The 23,622-nt window shown below is 35.3% G+C and overlaps 1 protein-coding gene across 4 annotated transcripts in view; it reads left to right on the forward strand.

Moving 5' to 3' along the window:
• LOC118188809 (uncharacterized) overlaps positions 1–23,622 on the forward strand; it is a 90,716-nt gene that overhangs the window by 23,249 nt on the left and 43,845 nt on the right. Inside the window, exon 1 of one of the 4 annotated variants that reach the window (XM_035359319.2) lies at positions 4,594–4,760. The exons of 1 other annotated variant lie outside the window; for it this stretch is intronic. The gene's annotated coding sequence lies outside the window, so the exon portion shown is untranslated. Of the gene's footprint in view, positions 1–4,593; positions 4,761–23,622 lie in introns of those variants that run through there. 2 more of the 4 variants (XM_035359318.2, XM_035359317.2) reach the window with 2 other exon arrangements.

Raw genomic sequence — 23,622 nt, forward strand, 5'->3', positions numbered from 1 at the left:
TTTTATGCCTTTAGTAAATCTGTGTGCAATATTTTTAGAATTATCAGCAATTTTAAAGTTGTTTAATTGCCGCTAAGCCTGTTTTTAATGGCGGCCATTGATATTTACATTTGAAACAGGAGACTAGTGGATTTGTTGCCAATCTAGAGAAACTTAGCTTCGCAACAACAAAGATAACGCATTCATTTATTATTGCCAATTAAATCGTGCTTAATTCTTTCTGGAATTTTTTCGAGGAAATAAGCGTTTGAGATTTACTTCGTAATTTTTAATATAGATATTTTGAGTTTTTATGTATTCTTGCCTTCTCGCGAAGTGAGAACTGAATTAATTAAATGAGAAATACTCAATCGTCTGTGAAAACTGTTTCTTTTTTGTTTTATTTGCTTAATTTCTTTTATACATAGTTCTAGCTTTATTATAGTATTTGAATAGAACATGTGGCAACGATTAGATAAATATTCAAATGATATACATTTTGTGCATTCTGAGTTATAATATGAATGAAATATAATACTGTTTTAGCGCCAGAGTGTCGCTATGGTAAACAAAGTGAATTTTAAAGAATGCATTTATTCTATTGTGTTTTATGCGCTGTCGGCGAAGTAGGTTTAATTCAATCTAATAAGTTTAAATAAAATGCAAGAAAAAAATGCGTATAATTTAATATTCCGTACAAGGAAGTCATGTGGTGTACACATCAGATTTTTTATATTTCATTTTAATGTTCCAACAGTTTCATTTATCTACGCAATGCTGACGGATGGGAGCTCCAAAGACTTGCTTCTTACACCTTCCGCCTTAGAAAAGACATTTATTCTTACATTTATGCTTTTGGAAGCATCAGTTGTTGAACTTTTCAAGGATAGTCTTTTCTCAATATGATTTGTGTACACTATTAATACCAGAACTCAGTTATCTCAGAAAGTCCTTTCAAGTGGTTGATGGTAAAAAAAAAGAGGGGCTGGAGAACCTCGGACCACCCCCCGGGATGCTCTCCCTCAAAATTAGGGTGGAAAGTTTAACAGTTAGCTAGGTTCAACAATACCTCAATTACCTGTGGTACTAGGGAGGTGCTGGCTTAGCTTCTACCTGCACCTGTTGCAGTAAGCATCTTTTGTTTGATGTGGTTTCCTGTTCCAGAAAGTCCACATGATATTCTTTCATTTCCAGATAATGTATCAAGATAATGTCCCAAATAATGTACCCACTATTTCCAGTCTTTTTCGAGAAAATGATTACAGATGGAATTCTTTTATTGCATTTACCAACTTTAACTCCTTCACATCCAATCCGCCCCACAGGGCCCTACATTGAAACAACCAGAACCGCCCGAGATTGTAATCTTCTTTTCTTCCCTCCCCCTAAAGTATGCGATAGCAGGTGCACTTTCCCCAAATGCATTGTATCAGTTTCCTGCAGACAGCTTGTCCTAAGAGGTTTTTTTTTTATCTTTTGGATGATCGTGACATTTCGTTGTTGATTCTTTTGTGGCACAGTGTGCTAAGCTTTAAACAGCAATAAAAGAGCAGTTTAAAAATTTAAAGATTATATTTAGCATTTTTAAACAATTTATTCCGTCTTATAAAAATAACGGAAATAAAGAAATCTCTGTCGTGATCATAACAAAGCCGGAAAGGCTTGTTGCTCTGACATTCAGTTTTATAAAGAACGGGGTCAAAGGCTAATGGAATCTTTGTTAGAAAGTACAAAGGGATGTCACTGGAAATCATCACACCTATTTTCTGCTTTAATGGACGGGGAGGGGAAGAAATTGCTGCGAAACTGGAAAAGTATTTCGGGCGGTTCGGGTATTTTGAGGATACAGCTTAGGATATAGCTCTGGATTTCAAAGAGTTAAATAACAACAGGAAGACACTGAGGTCTGTGTGTGTGAGACTTTGGCTCAGTTTCGTACCCAGTTTTGAAAGATAGCACCCCGAGACAACTCCGAGTGTGTCCCATCCCTCTTTCACTACCCCCAATCTCTCGAGAGGACTTTCGGCTCGCCGCATACTGTCACCCGCACGCGTAATGGCAGACCGCACATTGAGTTGAACAGTGTTAAGCAAATTTCGCTTACTGCGCATGCTTGATGGTGTACCTTTGGCGCGGGGAGGAATATTGGCGACTAAGCAACCCTACGCTAGCTTATTCGTGATCACCCAGGCTGTCGAGTGTGTTCGAATGATGTTTACAACTGTAATGTTGTGGAACTTTGCTTATTAGTTATTTTAACTTCTATACGGATTGCGATTGCACTTGCTTATTTTTCTAATATATATTTCATTGTAATTTGTCAATAACATTGCATTTAATATTTGTTAACATATGTTTGTAATAATTCGTTATTTAAATGTAATTTGTTTACATGTTACAATTCAGTAATTGTAAACTGGAGTATCTCGCTTAGTTTGTTAGCGTATATTCGCGCTTTTATTTTATCATTTCAAAGAATTTAATAACTAGCATTAAGGAATTGTAAAATTTCTTCAGTGTTATTTGCAAGCACTTGTTATATTCCTCAGTGTTTCTTTATGTATGTACGAATGAGACGTATGGTAAATCCTGAATTGTTTTTATTGCTTAAAAGTATAATGAATAAATTTTCAACTAATATATCCTAAATTTCAGTCTTTTTTCTGAACGAAAATTTGTACAGTTCCAAGGGAATGTGCAGAATTTCATAAGTATTATATTTTACATTTTGAATGTAAACACTGCGTCACATTACTTCGCAATAATTTCAGCTTTCTAGTTGTTTGAGCAGTAGAGCAAAAAATAGTATTTTAACACAGTAATTAATTTACATTATACTCTACGAAGATTTAAACGCCAGATTTGTTTACAATTAGATGGCGATACATCTACCATATACCGTATTTATCGCGCCAACATAGTAATTACGCCAAATTGTTTTCTGGCCATGCGCAGTATGCGACATTCGTTTAACACTGTTCAACTCAATGTGCGGTCTGCCATTACGCCACCCGCACAGGTACTATTTTTTACAAATATCCATACCTTCTCCGGGATTCGACACCAGGCGTTTCGTTGCTGCAAACAGGAAAAATTTTATAGTTGAACTCTGGATTTTACGAGCCGGATTCCGGATTTCACGAACTGGTCGTGTTTCCAATAACACCACAAGAACTTGCAATAAGGCAGCAGAAAATTACTTATAAAATAACTGCATACACATTTCTCTTTCAACTTGGATGCATTGCTGGAGCCTTAGGAAGGCGTGTTCAATATGTTGTGGATAAGAATTTAGGACTGGAGTCGTACTTATTACTGGAACTAAATTGTGCCTCTCAACTGGTATAGTGGTTAACGTCGCTGACTGCCGTGCCGAAGGGCCCGGTTTCGAATCCCGGAAAAGGCGTGGATGTTTATAAATGTACAACGTCCTTGCGGCAGGGGGACTCTAAATATGCGGCGAGCCGAAAGTCCTCTCGAGAGGTGGATGATAAGGAAATACCGTTTCAAATTGATAATACTAATAAATTAAAAAGAAATTACGAATTTTTTTTTTTTTTTTTTTTTTTTTTAGCTTAATGGAGAGATTTCGCATTTTAAAATATTAGGGTGAGCTGAGATGGTGCTATGGCCTTTTTGTTGCTACAATGTTGATGAAAAAGAAATCAGGCTGTTGTCAGATGTTTGGCATCTTCGAAGTTCTTGACATCAAAGATCTAATTAAATTTTCAAATGATTATTTACCATTGTGGACAATGATAATTTCTTGAAGCGCAGCATAGGGATAGTAGTAACTGTAATTTTCATAAATGTTGGAGGCTTATTTTTATTATGAAATTTGCAGATGCAGAAAATCTTAATTTTCATGGAGGTCAGTCTAACCTTGTGTGCTCTTAACGAAGATCAAACGCAAATTTAGCATCCCCCATTTCTCCTATCCCCTTCAAAAAAACACGATGCCTTTCCCCTCTTCAGAACGGGAGAGGGAAAAGAATGTTAGCAATTTACCACATCTTTCTTCAGCATCAGGGCTGCATTACAAAGTGCAAGTATTTGTATGAACATTATGAAATGAACTTAAGAAAATGGCGAAAATGTTCAGAGCGAGAGAACTAATCTGTAACTCGGTGCACATGGTGAAACAGAACGGGATCACTCAAATTTCTGGCTTTTGGTAACCACTGCCATTGCTGGAACAGCTTCTCGCGTTTGTTCTTACGAAATTCGAAAGCTGCGGTCACGCCTGGCGCGCGGATACCCGCAGGCACGTCGAACCACCGCAATCGTCTGCCGATGAAGCAGCGAAGTGTACGTGTTCTTTTTTTTTTTTTTCTTCCCCCACCTCTTCTCTTCCTCTCTCCTCGCTGCAGATAGGATAAGGGCGAAGGATGGAGCGGCGGTAAGAACGGCGATAAATAAACAAAGCAATGAAAAATAAGAGAAAGAAAAAGGAACAGACGGACGGACGGTGGGCGTGAAGCGCACAGGATGTTTCCCCATGGTGTGTCACGAAAAGTGCCGATAGCCGGCTCAGTGGTGGTGGTGGGGGAGAGAGGGTGTTGAGTAGGGGGTGAGGAGGGAGAGTATAGGAAAGAGCGTCTGACTCGTTCCTTCCGGCTTTCGAGTCGTCGCTGTTGGTGGAGTAGGTACTGCTGGGAAACTGTCGCGCTCGCTTCGCTTCGAAGATCGTTCTGGGATTATTTTCGTGTGCCCGTAAACACCGTTGGCGGATACATCTGTGAATCATCGATGCGCTGTTTTCAGTGTGCATGTTATGAAAGGTAAAGATTTTACTTTATTTTTTGATTGATTTTTAGTGCATAATTCGTAATGCAGCCAGGTTCTTAAATAGAGAATTCTTTTTCTGAACTTCCTTTTTTTTTAAAAAGCTGGCTCATAAATTGATGAAATGTTTTCGAATAGCTGTTTGCACAATCATTTTGACTCAACGTTAGTGACACTGTTATCCTAATTATGACAGCGTTATAAAACGGAGCATGCCGATAACGGATAAATCTGATGCTAAAACGTTGTGAAATCGTTATTATCTCCTATAGTTTTATGCTTAAAACCGATATAAAAATATTATTTAAATTATTGGGATCCTATACGTAAGCTGTTTGAAGAACTATGTTACTTCTCTTGACTCAGACAGTATGATTTTTGGTTACTTGGGACATACCATACATTTATGCATCATATGTTCCGAATTTGCTGCTTATACGGTCAACCTCGTTATAACGACCTCTCGCGTCCTAAAAGGGGCTTAAAAATGTGCGATCTCTTAAGCAAAATAAATGTAACAAACATAACTGCCATCGAGTTGGACAGTTTTTGTACGGTGGTTGTAATCATCACCATTATAAGCGATTGTTATAACGAGGGATGATTAAAATACATAATTATAATTAGATATATTTAAAGGCCTGTACCCTGACACCATTTGCATCAGCTAAGTGAAGTAAGTTAATGAAATAATGTAAATCTAGGTTCATACAATATAATGTAATAAATAATAATGTAAATCTAGGTTTACAAAAAATACGAGAAATACATTTAATAGGCCTAGATTAATTAGCCTATATTTACGATCACAAGAAATAAAGAAGGGTGTTCACACATTTTTAGTCCAAAGGGGAAATTTGCCCAGAAAGACTATTAATTTCATTTTGGCATTTTGCGTTGGTTCACTATAAATGTCGGTTCACTTTTCAAACTATTGCCACCAAATATTATCGCCCTGTGTTATGTTTAAAGAAATTAAATAATGAAGAATCTTCATCAATGTATGTATGTTTCTCGCATTGTGATGAAACAACGGTACCTAGAGCCATCCAATTTTGAATAACATAATCCTCCATTTGAATATCAGCATATATTTTTGAATTTGTTTTATTATCGATTTCATATTTTGTAACACTAACGAATTTTTTATGAACAAACTCAACGATTTCAAAGCGAGCCATTTAAAAAAAAAAAAAAATCCCTCCAGCTCGCGATACTGTGTATCGGAAATTCTAAAGATAAAGCTCATTTTAAAATTATTTTGCGACATTGCTATCGAACTGAATTTTATGGTTCAAGTGCGAAGAACATGATATTTAATAAATAAATGTAACACACAAAACGTTAAAAAAACGCCCCTTTGGACGTAATTCAAAATCTGAAATCCTTCAGATCACACTGTGTGTAAAAAAAAAGTTATTTCATATTTTAAAACTAGGCATAAAACATGTTTTTGATGATATGTGGAGTTGATTTTAACATTTTTTTCCTCTCGATTTATTTTTAATTTGCCGTTGTATAAAAAACCAGGAGCAATCATAAATACCCTTGAAAAACTTTTGCTTACATTCCTTAAACCATGTTTTAAGATTTTTTTCTCTCCTCTTTGATGATACGAGTAATAAATAGATCCCTTTTTATTGCAATCATTTAAAGATTCGACTATTGTGACAACATTTTTCCATTTTTTGTGAGGATAAATGTTTCTCATAAAGAATTCTGCGGCGCGTTCGCTATATGTTGTGGAGAAAGACGATACCCTTTTTTTTTTTTTTTTTTTCATTTTAAGATTCTAGTCAACATTAATCACTTTGTTTACAGTTGAAACGGATCATTTTAACGATTTCGAACTTGTCCTTTCACTAGACGGATTTTCTTTTAACATTAAACATCTTACTTTTGCAACATTCGAAACATTATTTTTTTCCTAGGATACGCATTTAGAACAAATTTTCCTCTTGAAGCTAGATTTTGACGTTATTTTTTTTTCCTTTGTTCTTGACAACATTACCTATCGTAGCTTCATATATCGAAAAACCATTACTTTCACGGCGTTTTTGAATAACTCGACACGAATAATTTTCATTGCAAAGAACACAAACATAGTCTTCCGCCCATTGCTTCTTTAAAAGCGGCATTTTGCAATAAAACAAAACTTTCAAGTAGCAGACGATAATTTATACTTTTAAAAATATAGTTGCAGTTTAAAAAAAAAAAAAAATTCCACGCAAAATAATTTCTTTTACAAGAAAGCAAAATCGTTTAAAAAATGTGCGCAAAGCCTCTGTATTAGTGGTATAATGTATTTTATATTATAAATTCTCATGTAAACGAACTGTTAATAATTAGGTATTAACAGTCACATATGACCAATTGTAAACCACTGTAATAAATCAATGTTTAAAATGTATCTTTATTGGTAATTTAATTCCTGTTATCTTATAACGTGTCAAAGATAATTATTATTATTTTCCCTTTCGTTATATCGCAATATGGAGCAAAAATGGGGAAAAGTTTGGCACCTGCCTAAAATGAAAACTGTTTTTATAAATGCTTCGTAGCTAGTGGGAAGGGATGCTCTTTTTTTTTTTTTTTTGTCTAAAATTCAGAAGCTCGCAAATCCCTGAAGTGGTAACTTTCTTTTGCTTTAATTAAATAATTTTAATTATTATACCTCATCAATCATTGACCATTTCCTTTTTAGATGTTGTTCTCTGCAGTAAATCCTTTTTCACTCCACTTCTGTCCGAAGCTATTGAGAAATTTTCGAATTTTATACATTTTCTGTCAGTCAGTCAACAGTGTTTGTGGATTTGCCAGTAATATGATTAAAAATAATATTTAAAAAAAAGTTTATTGTGATATTAATAGTTTGATACTTAGCAAATGTATTTAATCTACAAGGAAGGGGGGGGAAAAGAGTTTTGGGAATCTGAAACTGAAAACTCTGCTTTACTAAAAGTCTGAATTGACTGATCACTTTGCTTAATTGCTGTTGTAAATATTACAATTTTTATTTAGCTTCAGCTTCTAAAAGGATGTTAGTTCAAAGCTTATTTTCAGATATTAACTACCACGATAACATATAGCATATAGCAGATGTCAAAAGAGTCGAAGGAAGATTATTGAAATAAAAATTAAATAAAATGAAATCTGAAAGGTTTCAGATTTTAAAATACTTCCAAAGGGGCGTTTTTTAAACGTTTTGTGTGTTACCTTTATTTATATTTATGCACTTAAACCGTAAAATTCAATTCAACAGCAGTATCGTAAAATAATTTTATAATGAGCCTATCTTTACAATTTCCGATACAAAGTTTCGCGCACTGGAGATAAAAAAGTTTTTTTTTTTTTCCTTTTCCGTACAGTGTTGCCATTGCTCGCTTTGAAATCGTTCCGTTTGTTAACAAAAAATTTGTTAAAGTGTTACAAAATATGATATTGACAATAAAACAAATTTCAAATTCCAATTCGGGCTTCCAGATGCCCACATTTGAGTTTAGACGTACGTTACTCAAAATTGGATGGCTGTAGGTACCGTCGTTTTATCCCAATGCGAGAAACATACATACATTTATGCAGATTCTTCATTATTTATTTTCTTTAAATATAACACAGAGCTCTATATTGGATGGCAACAATTTGAAAAGTGGCCCGACATTTATAATGAACCAACGCAAAATGCCCAAACGAAATTAATAGTCCTTCTGGGTTTTAAAAAAAGACAAAAATTTATTAATGATTCTGTATCTATACCAAGGGCAAGATTAGCAAATGAATTACGAGGTTAAAATTTCCTGGAAAGCAGGAATTCAATTTTGAGATGGAAAAAATTTAGATTAGGTTCCTTTGCATGTAATAATGATACGAAAAGGTAAGCAGAGAAATTTAACACCGAAGAACACACACCTGCCGCAGGCAAATAACCGTATCGTGGTAGTTTTTCGTTTCTTCGCAGGCTAGAATAAAATTAAAGATAATGGCGTATCTTATTACACTTTGTGTATTGGAAGAAAAGCGTAACACTAATACGTGACGATGGAGACCTTTTTGAGATTCTCAAAATTACCGATTGGTTGTTTGGTTACCACTGATTCTTTCGATGTTGTATTTTTAGGAATTGTCACTGAAAACAAGAATTCTACAAATTCATTCATATTATACCTAGGTCGATATTTATGATCTGCGTGGTTTTTAACCCAAAATGGCGTCAGACCGAATCGGCTACTGCTCGCGAAACGGGATTTTGCACGTTCACTATAAACGGTGAATAACTTATCAAACTGTTGCCACTAAATGTTATCGCCCTGTATTATTTTTAAATAAACAAGAATCTGCATTAATGTACGTATTTTTCTCACACTGTGAAAAAACGACGGTACCTAGAGCCATTAAATTTTGAATTTCATATTTTGTAAAACTTCAATGACTTTTTGGTTAACGAACTCAACGATTTTAAAGCGAGGAGTGGCAACACTACGGAGTAAAATATTTTTATCTCCAGGGCGTTAGACTGTGTGTTTGGGGTTTTACAGATATGTACATCACGTAAGTGCGAAGAACGTGATATGTAATAAATAAATAAATTAACACACAAAACGTTAATAATAAAAGCACTCACAAAAGCCATCTTACTCACTGAACGTTGATATGATGAACCAATGACGAATGAAAAAATTAGGAAAACGTGTGCCAACGCTTAACACGACACCAGGAATTTTAAACATATGCTGTTATGCTGATTTTAAATTTTTGTAATTTTCTGTTGAATAGTATATGACGTAGGTGAGAAGAAAATGGTGCTTAGCTGGCGGAAGTCAGTGCAGCAGCAGACTTGTAAACGGTGAGCTCAGCGAGAACTTAAAAAACCTTAACAAATCCTTTTGGGGGATTGTTAAAATGTGAACTCTTTCAAATTTTCTTCTTGCTCTGGGCTTTCCTTTTTTTTTTTTAATTATTTAGCACATATGCAGTTTTTTTTAGTATTTCAATGTGTGTATATTGTATACTTGCATACTTTGGAACAAAAGATAGCTTGCATGGTTTGCATAAAAGGTTTTTATTGTAAGTGGGCTGTTCTTTTAAATGGCTCCAGAACAGCCAGTGTTCTGAAAGGGTACTCGACACCCATACGCGACAGTTGCGTAGGGTAGGGGGAAGGACAGTGTGGTTCGTTTTTATTCCACGCGCGTCCGGGATAGCGATTCATTTTTCCGCGGCTGGTGTGCTCGTTGTTCTCTGTCGTGCCTAATGATGACTAGGAGGGAGGAAGGGGGGGAAGAGGCACTGGTGTTGCCTCGGCCACTGACTGCGCTGGACCCTATTGTTGGAAATTGCGAGCTCCGAGCCAGAACTAACGATCCCACAGGCGTGTATGCCTCGGATCTTTTTTGCGTGACGATTTCGACATTCTCCGCCGACGAGGTTTCGTTCGACGGAAAAGCGGCGGGTGAGGGAGTGTGGAGGAGGGAGGGGAGGTCGGAGGGAGGTCGTCTTCTCGAAAAGCGGTCTTTTCCTCCCCGAAGCTTTTCGCGACGTCGATTGGAGGGACCGTATACATTGTGCACTGTGAAATCTTTAGGCGCTCTTCCCAGTTTTGCTTTATTCTAAAATACTTATTTCAAAGCTGAGTAGTTAATCCGGTTAGCACATGTGCAGTTAGTAGTAGTTAGTGATGGCTTACGGTATCATTATGCATGGGACATTTTGTGGGAATGCTTGAAACTTTCATTTAAATTTCGATTCATTGATTTAGACTAAAAAGAATCGCCTCGTAATTTTATGGTACTTTCTTTCCACACCTTATGCAGTGGAACTTCGAGATACGAGTTTTAATTCGGTACAGCATCGAGCTCGTATAGCGAATTTCTAGTATCTAGAAACAAACTTCCCCATTGAAAATAATGGAAATCCAGTTAATCCGTTCCGCAACCCCAAAACTAATCAATATAAAAATCAATTTCTCTAATAAATAACACTGATAAATAATATAACCCTAGTTTACCTTTATGATAGCTTCCGACATCGACCTTTAAACTGCTTCTCCTTAATCCACACCAACAACAGCTTCTCAACATCTTCTAGGAGTTTTGGACGGTGCTTGGAAGACGTAACAGTAACTCCTTTGGCTACACGAAGTTTCCTAATTTCTACCTGCTTCTTCAGAATAGTGCAGATCGTCCATGTTGGAAGGTCGTACGTCTTCGCGTAATCCGTCACTCTTACACCACGCGTATGTTTATTTATGATTTATTTCTTAATTTCGACGGCCATGGCTTCCTTATTTCCCTTTGCAGCACTATCTGAGGCAACAATTTTCTTGGGAGGCATAGTGAAATAATTAATTTCACGTTAAATGCAAAAAACAATTGACTCACAAGCGCACAAACACGTAGATCAAAGAACACCGAGTGATCTGACGAGGGAATTCCCCGAGTCGGATCGGGAAATGGTGCCACGCATACCAACAGCCTGGCTCATTGCACGAGTCAGTGTTCGTATTTAGAGACAAATTTTTTGTTTATACTTTTCCTCGTATATAGAGGTACTAGTATCTCGAGGTTCCACTGTATGTTACTTTAAACTTCATGGATTCATGTGTACTAGCAACTATAAAACTCATTGTTTAATGCATGGTTCCACTGTATGTTACTTTAAACTTCATGGACTCATTTGTACTAGCAACTATAAAACTCATTGTTTAATGCATGGTTCCACTGTATGTTACTTTAAACTTCATGGATTCATTTGTACTAGCAACTATAAAACTCATTGTTTAATGCATGGTTCCACTGTATGTTACTTTAACTTCATGGATTCATTTGTACTAGCAACTATAAAACTCATTGTTTAATGCATGGATTTGACTCTTTGACATATGCACATTTTTTGCTACAATCATTTATAAACGTATTTCCTCGAATTATTATATTTTAATAACCGGTCCCTCGGGGTAAATGACATCCAAATTGTAAATTTTGGAAATTAAATATCTCGGTCAATTTTTGTCGTAAGGGAGTCAAACTTAATATAATTTTATTTTTTCATACCGAGTGTAAATCTTTCCCAAATATAAGTGTAGGAAACGGGAGACCATATGTAATGTGAAATTTTGTTGACTGTCCAAAATAATATATACTTTTTTTTTTAATTTAACGTTCCTAAAACACGAATATTTCCTTCGTTTCAAACACTTCTGTAATTAGAAGTACCTGACTACGACCAACGATTGAGAAAATCAAGGCCGGGTAAGCAGTTTTGACCCAGGTAAGGGTATTATACCGTATACACTTTTGGTACTGCCGATTGCACTAAAAAAGGGAGGTACACAACTAGATGTTATAGAAATCCCATATACTCCATTTCAACGTTCCCAGATTTTATATTACGCCGAAAGGGGCTTTTTTTTAGCGCTTTGTGTGGTAACTATTTACTAAATATTCTCTTCCCCCTTAAAACATAAAATTCAATTCACCAGCGATATCACAAAAAAATTAAAAAGAGCATATCTTTAGAATTTTCGATACACAGTCTTGCGCGCTTGATATGCAATTTTTTTTTTATTGCGTACAGTGTTGCCATTGCTCGCTTTGAACTTGTCAAGTTTGTTAATAAAAAAAAATTTGTTAAAGTTATACAAAATATGAAATAGATAATAAAACAAATTCCAAATTTGGGCTTCCAGATGTGCTCTACTTGTCCAGTATTTCATTTACTTCGCACAAGGAAGTAATAATTCATTGCCATACAGATGTGGGCAACTCGTCTGAAGTTTTCGGTGTTGGCAGATATTGGCCGACTTGCATAAAAAGGGCGGTGCTTTTATGACGCGATACCGCTATGCAAGTTCCTTTGATAAACGAAGTTGTTTGTGCATGCACTTCGGAATATAGATTTGATTTAAGTAAGAACCCAGCAATTAAAATGAACCACTTAAAACGCGTAATATACTAAAAATTATTGTTATTATTCATATATTTTTTATACTTTCAATATGTAATTGTATGCATACGAATTCGTAAGAGGTTCTTTAATTTCTGCTTTATGTGACTATACGATGAAAAGTTTTGAAAAAAGTGAAGCTGAGAGATCTTGCGTATGCAAGGCAAAGAAGAAAACAATAATAACAGTAACCAAAAAAAGAAAATTTGAAAGGTTTCAGATTTTAAAGTATGTCCAAAAGGGCATGTTTTTAGCATTTTGTGTGTTACCTTTATTTATTAAATATATTCCTCGCACTTAAACCATAAAATTCAGTTCAAGAGCAATATCGCAAAATAATTTTAAATTGAGAATATCTTTAGAGTTTTCGATACAGTCTCGCGCGCTGGAGATAAAATGTTTTTTTCTGTACAACGTTGCCATGGCTCGATTTGAAAATCCTTGAGTTAATCAAAAATTCGTTAAAATGTTGCAAAATATGATATCGATAATAAAACAAATTCCAAATTAGGGCTTTAAGATGCCCATATTCGCAGTAGGATTACATCATTCAAAATTCGATGGCTCTGGGTACCGTTGTTTTGTCCCAATGCGAGAAACATACATACATTTATTCAGATTCTTCATTATTTAATTTCTTCAAATATAATACAGGATGATAATATTCGGTGGCAACAGTTGAAAAGTGAAACGGGAATTCAGAGTGATTCGACGCAAAATCGCAAAACGAAAACAATAGTCCCTCAGTGACAAAGCCCCTTTGGACTAAGCACATGATTTCTGTAGGTATCCGACTTGTAGGAGAACTTTAGAAAAGGCAAGGCTTTATTTTTGATTTTTGATTAGTTTGGGTTAAATGGCCCTAATTTTGGATAGAAGGTCTTAGGGAAGGAGATAAACGACTGTTTGAGGAGGTGCTTCGACTGGCTAGTGTCAGCAATATCTCAATTACCTGTGGTACTACAGGATGCTGGCCTAGCTTCTACCTGTACCTGTCATCCAATTTGAGAAATAATTAAAATATTTGGATTATTTTTTGCAGAAGGGCCGGCTTAAATGGCTTTAAAATTAAGTACGCGAGGAAAATGGCTGTTGCTAAGGTTGATTGCGATTGCATAAAAAGAAAACGGCTTAAAACAATAAATTAATTTCACCTGCTTTACACTCTATCATTTCTTCAAGCTTTGGAGTTAGCCATTTAATTTGCATTTATACTAAGTCGCATTTTCTTACTACGCGTCGTGCTAACATTTCTTCTGCATACAGCATAAATAACTGCTACAGAATTTGCGCTTTAATCTGAGGCTTTCTTTAAAAGATGCACCTGACTTCGAAATCGTTGTCTACTCATTTGATCGGCTTTCTAGTCCAGAAAATATCTGATGTGGACATCACATGACTTCCTTATACAGCCTAAATTATACACATATTTTGCTGCACTTCATTTAAATTTCTGCTTCTTCAATGACTCAGCAGCCTTGAACTTCTCCAGGCATCTCTATTTCTGGAAACTGTTTTCCAGTTTTTGACCTTTAAAATATAAAGATCCATTTTCGACACAATCAGCCCATCTTAGTCTGCCCCGAGGGCTTTGCCAGAAAGATTTTCTTTCAGCAACGATCTTCATTCATGTTAGCTAGATGGCCGGCCCATTGAAGTTTGTGTAATTTGACGAATTTTACAATATCAGGTTGTTAGTAAATTTTATAGAGTTTTAAATTAAGATCTTCTTCTCCGTGACCCATTCACTTGGGCCCCGTGAAGAATGCAACGTAAGATCTTTCGCTCAAAAATTCCCAGAGCTTCCTCATTCCCAAGATTTATGAAAAGGAAATGCGTCAAATTTCTGCTAGGTTTTTATGATTAGCAACAAATGGTAAATACTAAATAGTAAGCTTTCAAACAAAGCAAACAGTAACCTTAAAAAAAAAAAAAAAAAAACTAATGTCTCTACAGTGGCGCTGGAACTAAAAAATGTGGTGGGTGATGATTCTCCACCACCAGGATTTGGCTATTGGGTCCCCTAATATGCAGTCGCCCTTTAACCTTTTGAAGACGGGATGGCCATTATAGTGGCCATAGAGTCCTCTCTTTGAAAAGTGGGGTGAAATGTCAAATTTGACGTCTCTAGGGTTTTAACCACTTATCTCTTTCAAAAGTCTTCCTTTTGCGACATAGATGCACCCCTCTGTGAATCCATTAAACTACACACAAGAATCTTTGTTGCAAATAGGAGGTGATTTCTTAAAGGGGGGAAAGCATTCGGTTCAAGACTCCCCCGTCCTTTGGTAGCTTTTATTGCTACCAAAGCCCCGGCTTCAAATGGTTAAAAGGGGGTGGGCATAAGATATTTCTCCCGCCTTCTGAGCATGCCTTCGTGGTGTAGTGGTCAGCACGCTCGGCGCATATTCCAGAAGTCTGTGGTTCGAGTCTCGGGTAGGACATTGCTCATTTTTCATAGCTCCTGCTTTTAAAAAATACGAAATGTCTGTACAGAATAATTTGCCCGGAATTGGAGAGACTTTTAGTGGAGGTGAATGTTGGGTTAGAAATGTATACTTTTCTGCTTTGGTATGTAATTAACATTTCAAAACCCTCGTGTTTTTAATCGCATCTTCTCGAACCCGTTTATGTTTTCACTCACGCATTTCTTTAATCTCTCTTCGTCAAATCCTAACTATTTTCAGCTATTATATATTTTTTTCCAAGCTCATCTAACTAGTTTCGCTTGAGGAAAAGGCTAACTGGTTCTCATTCAAATTCACCAGTCATAAATATTCATGTGCACTTTTTCAAAAAAAGAAAAATCGCAGCTTCTTATCGAACACAGTTCGCTGTTTTTCGCGTTTGCCGTTCTCAGTGTAAACATATCTGGAGCATCTAGACAAAGATATTTTAACCAATCTGCATGAGAAATATCGCTTGGGTAGACTTGCGTTTTGAAATACCATACCGGCTCGCACTTTTTTTTTCGGCAAACGGACGAATGTCAACAGAAAATGAATGCCTGTGTTCCTCTTTTATCGGATCGGTATTATCTGTCCTCATTTTGATGAGATCAGGACATAAACGTCATAATTTCAAATTAGGGAACAAGACAGCGTTTAGTTCGTACCGAATCTATTGTTCATTACGTATTTTTTGGAAGCAGGCAAGATGAAAAATGAGCAATCGCCTTCACCGGGAATCGAACCATGGACCTCTGGAATACCGGCCCAGCGTGCAGAACCACTACATCACGAAGGCACGCTAGGAAGACGGGAGAAATACCTCATAATGTACAAAATATCTGCTGTAATAACAAAGTTGTATTTACAAATATAAGCTATATCTGAGCTGCAGATAAGGCTCGAACTTTTAGCCTAGTCTTTTAGTTATATCAAATTCGCCTGAATTTTTTGCGACTGACATTTTCGTTAGAAAAGAATTTCTTACAGTGATGCCCTCTGTTTCGTCGGCGCATGGTTCCTGCGATCTGATTTTTCTTGGAACACTGTGCCAGTAATAAGCAATGTAAGGCTGCTGCATCACACATGAGTTTGTTTCGGAAGAACAACTGTTTGGAACAATATTTCTGCTTTGTCACAACAGCCAATCACCACAGATCACTTTAGGGTTAACACAGGGGAACAAACAAGCTGATTGGTTGAAAACGAACAACTTGCAATTTTTTTCGAAAGGAAATGAAAAAAATCGCCCGTCTTTCTTTCAATAGTAAACCAGGCAGAAAAATTGTCCAAAACAGTTGTTCGTTGTAACAGCTTTAAATAATATTAAAATCTTGTAGTTAAATAATTTAAATAGATGAACATTAAGGTATTTGTGAATGGCAATATTTGAAACCAGACTCGAGTGCCTCGTGCGACTCTCGCACGAAGAATGTAATTTATTTTTAAATGTTAGAATATGTTTTCTCTTCTTGTTTTGTATGTCGCCATTTTTTTTAGTGTTAAATAAAAGTTATTGCTGTGTTCCATCATTGGAGTTGCTTCATTTCGCCAAAGAAGTATCACATCGTGTGAAGCAAATGCATGTGTGATACGGGCCTAACAGAAAGAACTGCATCAGAGTAGTTGTTACCTATATCCTTTACGTTGTGTTTGACAAGATTACAGTGTCGCTTAGAAGAATGTACTGTGGAGGGGAATCATTTGGCAGATGTTGTAGTCAAACTCTGACTGATGAAAGTGTCAAATGAAGATAAAGTAAAATTATATTTGAAATTAGTAAACATGAAGGCTTAACATAGCCGAGCTTTCCGGTATAAAAACTAGACCAGTTGTCTTTTTAGACAACTTCCGCATTGCGCGAACGTCTCGTCGCGAATTACTCTCTCGTCATTTTTTAGACAAAAGCAACGTTTTCTTTACACTTGAGTAACGGATACACCGCCAAAGGGGCGTGTCCATGAGTCTTCTTGACCACTTTCACCGGCTTAACCAGTGGTTTAGAATAAGTGGAAGATCTTAATTTTTATATTTGACTAACGGAAGTACCCGATGGCCGTTCAGTTGGATTTAGAGTTATAAATCTAACAACAGAGAGAACGATACCGCTGTAATCCTTCTCTAACAACGATGCAAAAGATACTACGATTCATAGTCATACATTTTTCAGTCTGATGCGATATGGAACCCACATACCCAATTTCGATGGAAAAATAAACTAATTCTCTTTCATTAAATCATTGTTGCTGATTTAAGAAAGAAAGATTAAATCATTGTTGCTGATTTAATCATTGTTGAAAAATTAAATCATTGTTGCTGATTTAATTTTTTTAATGGTTTTCGTCTTTCTAATCAAATGATCGTAAAAGCTCAAGTTCCATCCAATATTTAACCTTTATTCATTTTTAGTCAATTATATGTGGCAAAAAAATGGATCATGATTCATCAGAAATCAATAACGCGAACAAGCAAACAGGCATTCTTCTTTCTGTATATAGATTTTGTAAAGCTATAAGATATTTCTCCCGCCTTCTTGGCATGCCTTCGTGGTGTGGTGGTCTGCACGCTGGGTGCGTATTCCAGAAGTCCGCGGTTCGATTCCCGGCGAAGGCGTTGCTAATTTTTCATCTCTCCTGCTTTCAAACAATAACCTAATGTCTTTACAAAGCTTACAAATTTTTGATTAACAAACTCTTAACGATTAAACGATAACTTAAAACGATTTAAAAGCGAGCGGTAGCAACACTTTTCGAAATAAAGCATTTTAACTTCCAACGCGCGAGACTGTTGCCACTCCGAAAAAAAAGAGTGCGAAAATGAGCGTTTTCAGAGTTTTAAATTAGTATTTCGGCTGATTAAAGTCGTAAGAAGATGGAAGTTATTGAAATGGCTTCCCACGAATTTTTGGAATTGGAAATAATGTATTTAATATTTGGTAATGCTATTTTTATTTCATTGTAAAAGTTACACATTCCTTATTAACAAACTCTACGATTTGAAAGCGAGCAGTGGCAACAACTTTCGGAATAGAGCAGATTTTCATCTCCAGCTTGCGAAACTGTTGCCACTCGGAAAAAATTAGAGCGAAAAGGGTCTTTTTTCCGAGTTTTTATTTAATATCTCTGATTTTAGCTTTTTTTTTTTTTTTTTTTTTTTTTTTTTTTTTTTTTTTGGGAGGGAGGGATTGGACGTCGACCTTTTCCAGGACCTAGAAATGAATAATAGAAAGTTTGGTGACGATAGCTATAGTAGTGACTCAGTTATTAGACAACAAAAACATAGACTTTCTTCTTTATATATATATATATATATATATATAATAAAATTCCATAGTCAAGAATACACTTAAAATTCTAACTGTATGTTCTTTTCATTTTTAATGGCGACGGTCTCTTATTTGAAAGTACGTGGAATTAAATTCACAGCCCCGTAGTCAAGTTGTTTTTCCCGCCTTTTCTACACGTACAGTTATAGAATGCTCTGGAAATATTTAAAGCGAACTGGATTGGCTGACGAGGCTGACGTCATTTCTTGGAAGCTCTGCCTTTCCAGAGGCTATAAAAGGACTCGCAAAGGAATATCGGGGGCTTTTCTTAAATGTCACGATGCAGTAAACTTCATACAAAAAGTTATTAGTAATTCTTTTTTATTTAATCCAGAGAACTTGATTTTTGTAATTGCTATTTTCCCTGAAATATAATAAATGGATCCTGTTTTTTAAACTTATCGTCTGATAATTTAAGCTACGACTACATTTATGATTCTTCACCAATCTATTTATTCCGGACAAAAGCTGGTATATCACACATATATATATAGTATGGTTAAAAGGTTTAGATAGTAAAGATGATTTAAAAGTGTCTTTACAGTACGTCAAAAAAGTGTGAAAAAGTCTTTTGTTGTCGTCGTTCCTGATGTCAGTTATATTCCCTACAATATCGTTTTGAAGATTTCCCTTGATGATTTTGAAGACTAATTATTCTCACAATTCGAGCATGAAGAGATGCAGAAAAGATTTTGGAATAGTAAGTTGGGAAACGATTGCGATAGACGAGATTTCTCCCCGTGCCCCCGGTCGTCGCGGTGCGCCGGTGGTTCGCCGTCGGGCGGCCGGGCGTGCAAACAATCGCCGATCGCAATCATCTCTCGCCCGGCACAGGAAACGCTAACGGCCTTTTATCCGCTCCACCCTCTTTCTCATTTTCGGTGGGAGCGTTTTGCGGAACAGGATTATTTTTTTGAAAGCTATTTTTTTGGAGGCGTTTCTGTTATACGTTTGAAGCAGGTATATCTTTTGACTGATGTCCTTCGTTCACGACTGTCTGTTTCTTCTTTTACTTTTAATGATGGACTGAAAAAAAAAAAAAAAAAAAAAAAAAAAAAAAAGCTATTTCTGAACATTGATTATGCCATCTATATATGTGATAGAACCTAAAGTAGTTGAAATTTTAATGAACGAAAACTTTCATTTCAGCCAATGTTATGACGTTAGCCTTGCAGTTTGACTGATTTCCCTAAGATTTATTTCACCCGTCAAAGCCGGTTTCATCCTTTCTGCTGATCAGAATTCAGAATCCAAGTCTTTTAACCTTTCTAGTTCTAAAGCTCAAGTTCCATCCAATATTTAATCCAAAGTCCCAATGTGCTATGCAAGTGTATCAGTTCGTCCATTATTAAAAGTAAAAGAAGAAACTGTCTGTTTCTTCTTTTACTTTTAATAATAGACTGGGAAAAAAAAAAAAAAAAAAAGCTATTTCTGAACATTGATTATGCCATCTATATATTTGATAGAACCTAAAGTAGTCGAAATTTTAATGAACGAAAACTTTCATTTCAGCCAATGTTATGACGTTAGCCTTGCAGTTTGACTGATTTCCCCAAGATTTATTTCACCCGTCAAAGCCGGTTTCATCCTTTCTGCTGATCAGAATCCAAGTCTTTTAACCCTTCTAGTTCTAACCCTTCTAGTCTTTTAACCCTTCTAGTTCTAAAGCTCAAGTTCCATCCAATATTTAACCTAGTCTTTTAACCCTTCTAGTTCTAAAGCTCAAGTTCCATCCAATATTTAATCCAATATTTAATCCAAAGTCCCAATGTGCTATGCAAGTGTATCAGTTCGTAAGAAAGTAGTGAATGCAAAACACGTTTCCAAGATTTCAAAAGGATTTCAGTTATTTGTCAAATCGCCTTTTATACAAATTAATACCGAAGAGTTCTTAACTTTATCCGGTTGTTGTCCAAGAACTTGCTCCATGACGCGTATCACGGAGCATTTTGATTTTCAAAAAGATAGTGCTGCAATAGAGTTGAAACTGATTGATTTTCAAGATGATATATCTGTATTATAAATGTTTTCTTCAAGCTCTGAAAATATTTGGTCTCTTATTCCTAAAGAAAAATATCCAATTTCGGTCCAGGTTGTCTCAAAGTGAAGGTAATAAATATTCAGCTGTACTTTGAGATTTTTTTTTTTACACTCGAACAAAAAGAGTTGTATCCTTCTGCTTAAAGTTAATCAGTCTCATTAAAAAAAAAAAAAATACATTTGTTATTTATTAGTAACTACACTTCGTTTTCTTTCTTAGTACAGTTCAATTTCAGTTTCTTTTTGTTGTATACAGTTTAATTAAAATTGATTTCGTATTTACGAGAAATGTAAGTTTGTAGGCAATAAACAAAGATAAGATTTTTTAAAAAGAAGTTGGTAGTTCTTTTGGATAGCTCACAGTAGGATTTAACCCGGCGGAAGGCGCACCAAGAAAAGTTACTAGAACGGGCGCGTGGGGTATCACATACCCCAATATTTAAAATACAATAAAAATAGTTTATTTAGTTTTAAAACTTTTTTTTTTTTTTTTTTTTTTTTTTTTTTGTTCTCGTGTGTTATAAATAAGTGAATAATAATTGGGTTTCAAAAAATTAATTTCCGAAATAATCTTAGAGTTAAAATTAAGATAAATGAAAATAATAAACATCATGCCTCTCTAATACACCATGCTTTTTTTACTTCTTTACACTTTGAACGAAATACATTCATGTTTTCTTGGCACAGAATGTTTTCACATTTTACACATTGCATTCACGTTCTTCTGTCCTTGGCGCGAGGGCAAAAAATTTAACACATCTTTCATACTTAGTTGTTTCTAATTTCACGTATTCGTTTTAATTCTTCATCGAAACTTCTGGTTTTGTTTTGCATGCGTATGTAAAAGTATTAATCTCTGATCTTTGTTCAATACTTTTTTTCATTAATTGTAATACTAAGTCCTTCAAAAACAGACTTCTGTTTCTTGTTGGTGGATTAGCGGTTGAATGTAATATAATTCAAGCATTTATTACAGCAACATTCAGCGCAGGAAAGAAAATTACCATTAGCCACCTTCTCGTTATTCTGGCAATTTAATAATTGGCTGACATTTCATCCCCCATATCCACTGCTCCTTTAATCATATTATTAAAACATTCCTAACGTTTTATTTTCTCCAATAGTATCATCTATAGTATGATCGTTATATAATGTTATAATGATCGTTATATAAAGCATAAGAACAGTTTTTCCTTTTTTAGGAACATCAGGAATTAATGTTTTATCTTTTTCGAAACCAAAACATTGTAGAAAATATTCTTATTTTTATCTGTTTGGTGGATTAGCAGTTGAATGTAATATAATTTAAGCATTTATTACAGCAATATTCAGTGCAGGAAAGAAAATTACCATTGGCCACCTCCTTATTATACTGGCAATTGAATAATTTGCTGACATTTCATTCCCCATGTCCACTACTCCTTTAGTCATATTATAAAAACATATAATTCCTGATGTTTTATTTTCTCCAATAGTATCATCTATAGTACGATCGTTATATAATGTTGAAAGCATAAGAACAGTTTTTCCTTTTTTAGGAAGATTAGGAATTAATGTTTTATCTTTTGCGAAACCAAAAACAGTGTAGAAAATATTCCTAGTTTCATCTTCAGTTTCCGAAATGCAATCTTCATCGCTTTCAAAGCTTTCTAATAAATCTCGCATGCGTTGCATCTCCAGTTCATAGGGACTCATTCTTTTTACCATAATGCGGTTAGAAATTTTTAAGAATTTAATGTCAAGTACTTTAAAATCACTTGCGAGTAGAAATATTTACTGTTACACTCTAGAAATAAATTTCTGAACTAAATATTCCGTCAGAAAAACACTTACACGGACAGGCGCGTGGAGTGTATCATACCCCAATTCCAACAAAATACCCATAAATCTTTTTCTGAAACACACAGGCAAAGAAAAAGCGGTTCTGAAAGTCAACCACAACTTGAAACTCAGCTACTGAAAGCAGCACAGAATTTCAGTTTCACAAGTTAGGAATATTCCACTTTTATGTAGGGTTGGGGTATGATACACCCCACGCGCCTTCCCGCGGGTTAAAAACGGTATGGTAACTCAGAAGCTTCATAAAATTGGCGACCACTGATCAAAGGCATTAAGGATTAACATTTTAATAGCTCGATTATTTGCATATGGCAAAGCACATGAGGGTCATCTTCCCAAAAGAACGCTGTCTTTGCAGAGTAATTTTAATGGAAGCTGGCTCGTATTCACATTGTCCATGGAGAAAACGAGTGAACGCCAGTGATGTAGCTCAAGAGTTAGCTTCAAATATTCAGCGGTCTTAACCACTCGGACACTGATGCAGCCAAAATAAATGCTGGAAATGTTTGTTTTCTATAAATTTATAATTCGATATTAAATTGTTTACAATTCAATTTCAGTTTCTTTTTGTTATGTACAGTTTAATTAAAATTGATTTCGTATTTACTAGAAATGTAAGTTTATAGGCAGTAAGCAAATGTAAGTTTTTAGTCCAAAGGGATTTGAATCCCGAAGGACTATTAGTTTCGTTTTGGCATTTTGCGTCGGACTCATAAATGTCGGTTCACTTTTCAAACTGTTGCCACAAAATGTTAGAGTTCTGCATTATATTTGAAGAAATTAAATAATGAAAAATCTGCATAAATGTATGTATATTTCTCGTATTGTGATAAAACAACGGTACATAGAGTCATCGAATTTTGAATAACGTAATCCTCCAACGAATATGAGCATGTGGAAGACCAAATTTGAAATTTGAAATTTGTTTTATGATCGATTTCCTATTTTTTAAAACTTTGACGAATTTTTGATTAACAAACTCAAGGATTTCAAAGCGAGCAATGGCAACGTTGTGCAGAAAAAACATTTTTATCTCCAGCGCGTGAGTCTCTGTATCGGAAATTCTAAAGATATGCTCGTTTTAAAACTATTTTGCGATATTGCTGTTGCACTGGATCTTATGGTTTAAGTGCGAGGAACGTGATATTTAATAAAGAAAGGTAACACACAAAATGTTAAAAAACGCCCCTTTGGACGTAATTTAAAATCTGAAACATTTCAGTTTTTTTTTTTTTTTTTTTTTTTTTTTTTTTTTTTTTTTAATAG

Source organism: Stegodyphus dumicola, chromosome 4 (assembly GCF_044657685.1).
Source record: "Stegodyphus dumicola isolate Sdum_Otavi_A_Nest chromosome 4, ASM4465768v1".
Classification (NCBI taxonomy): Eukaryota; Metazoa; Arthropoda; class Arachnida; order Araneae; family Eresidae; genus Stegodyphus; species Stegodyphus dumicola.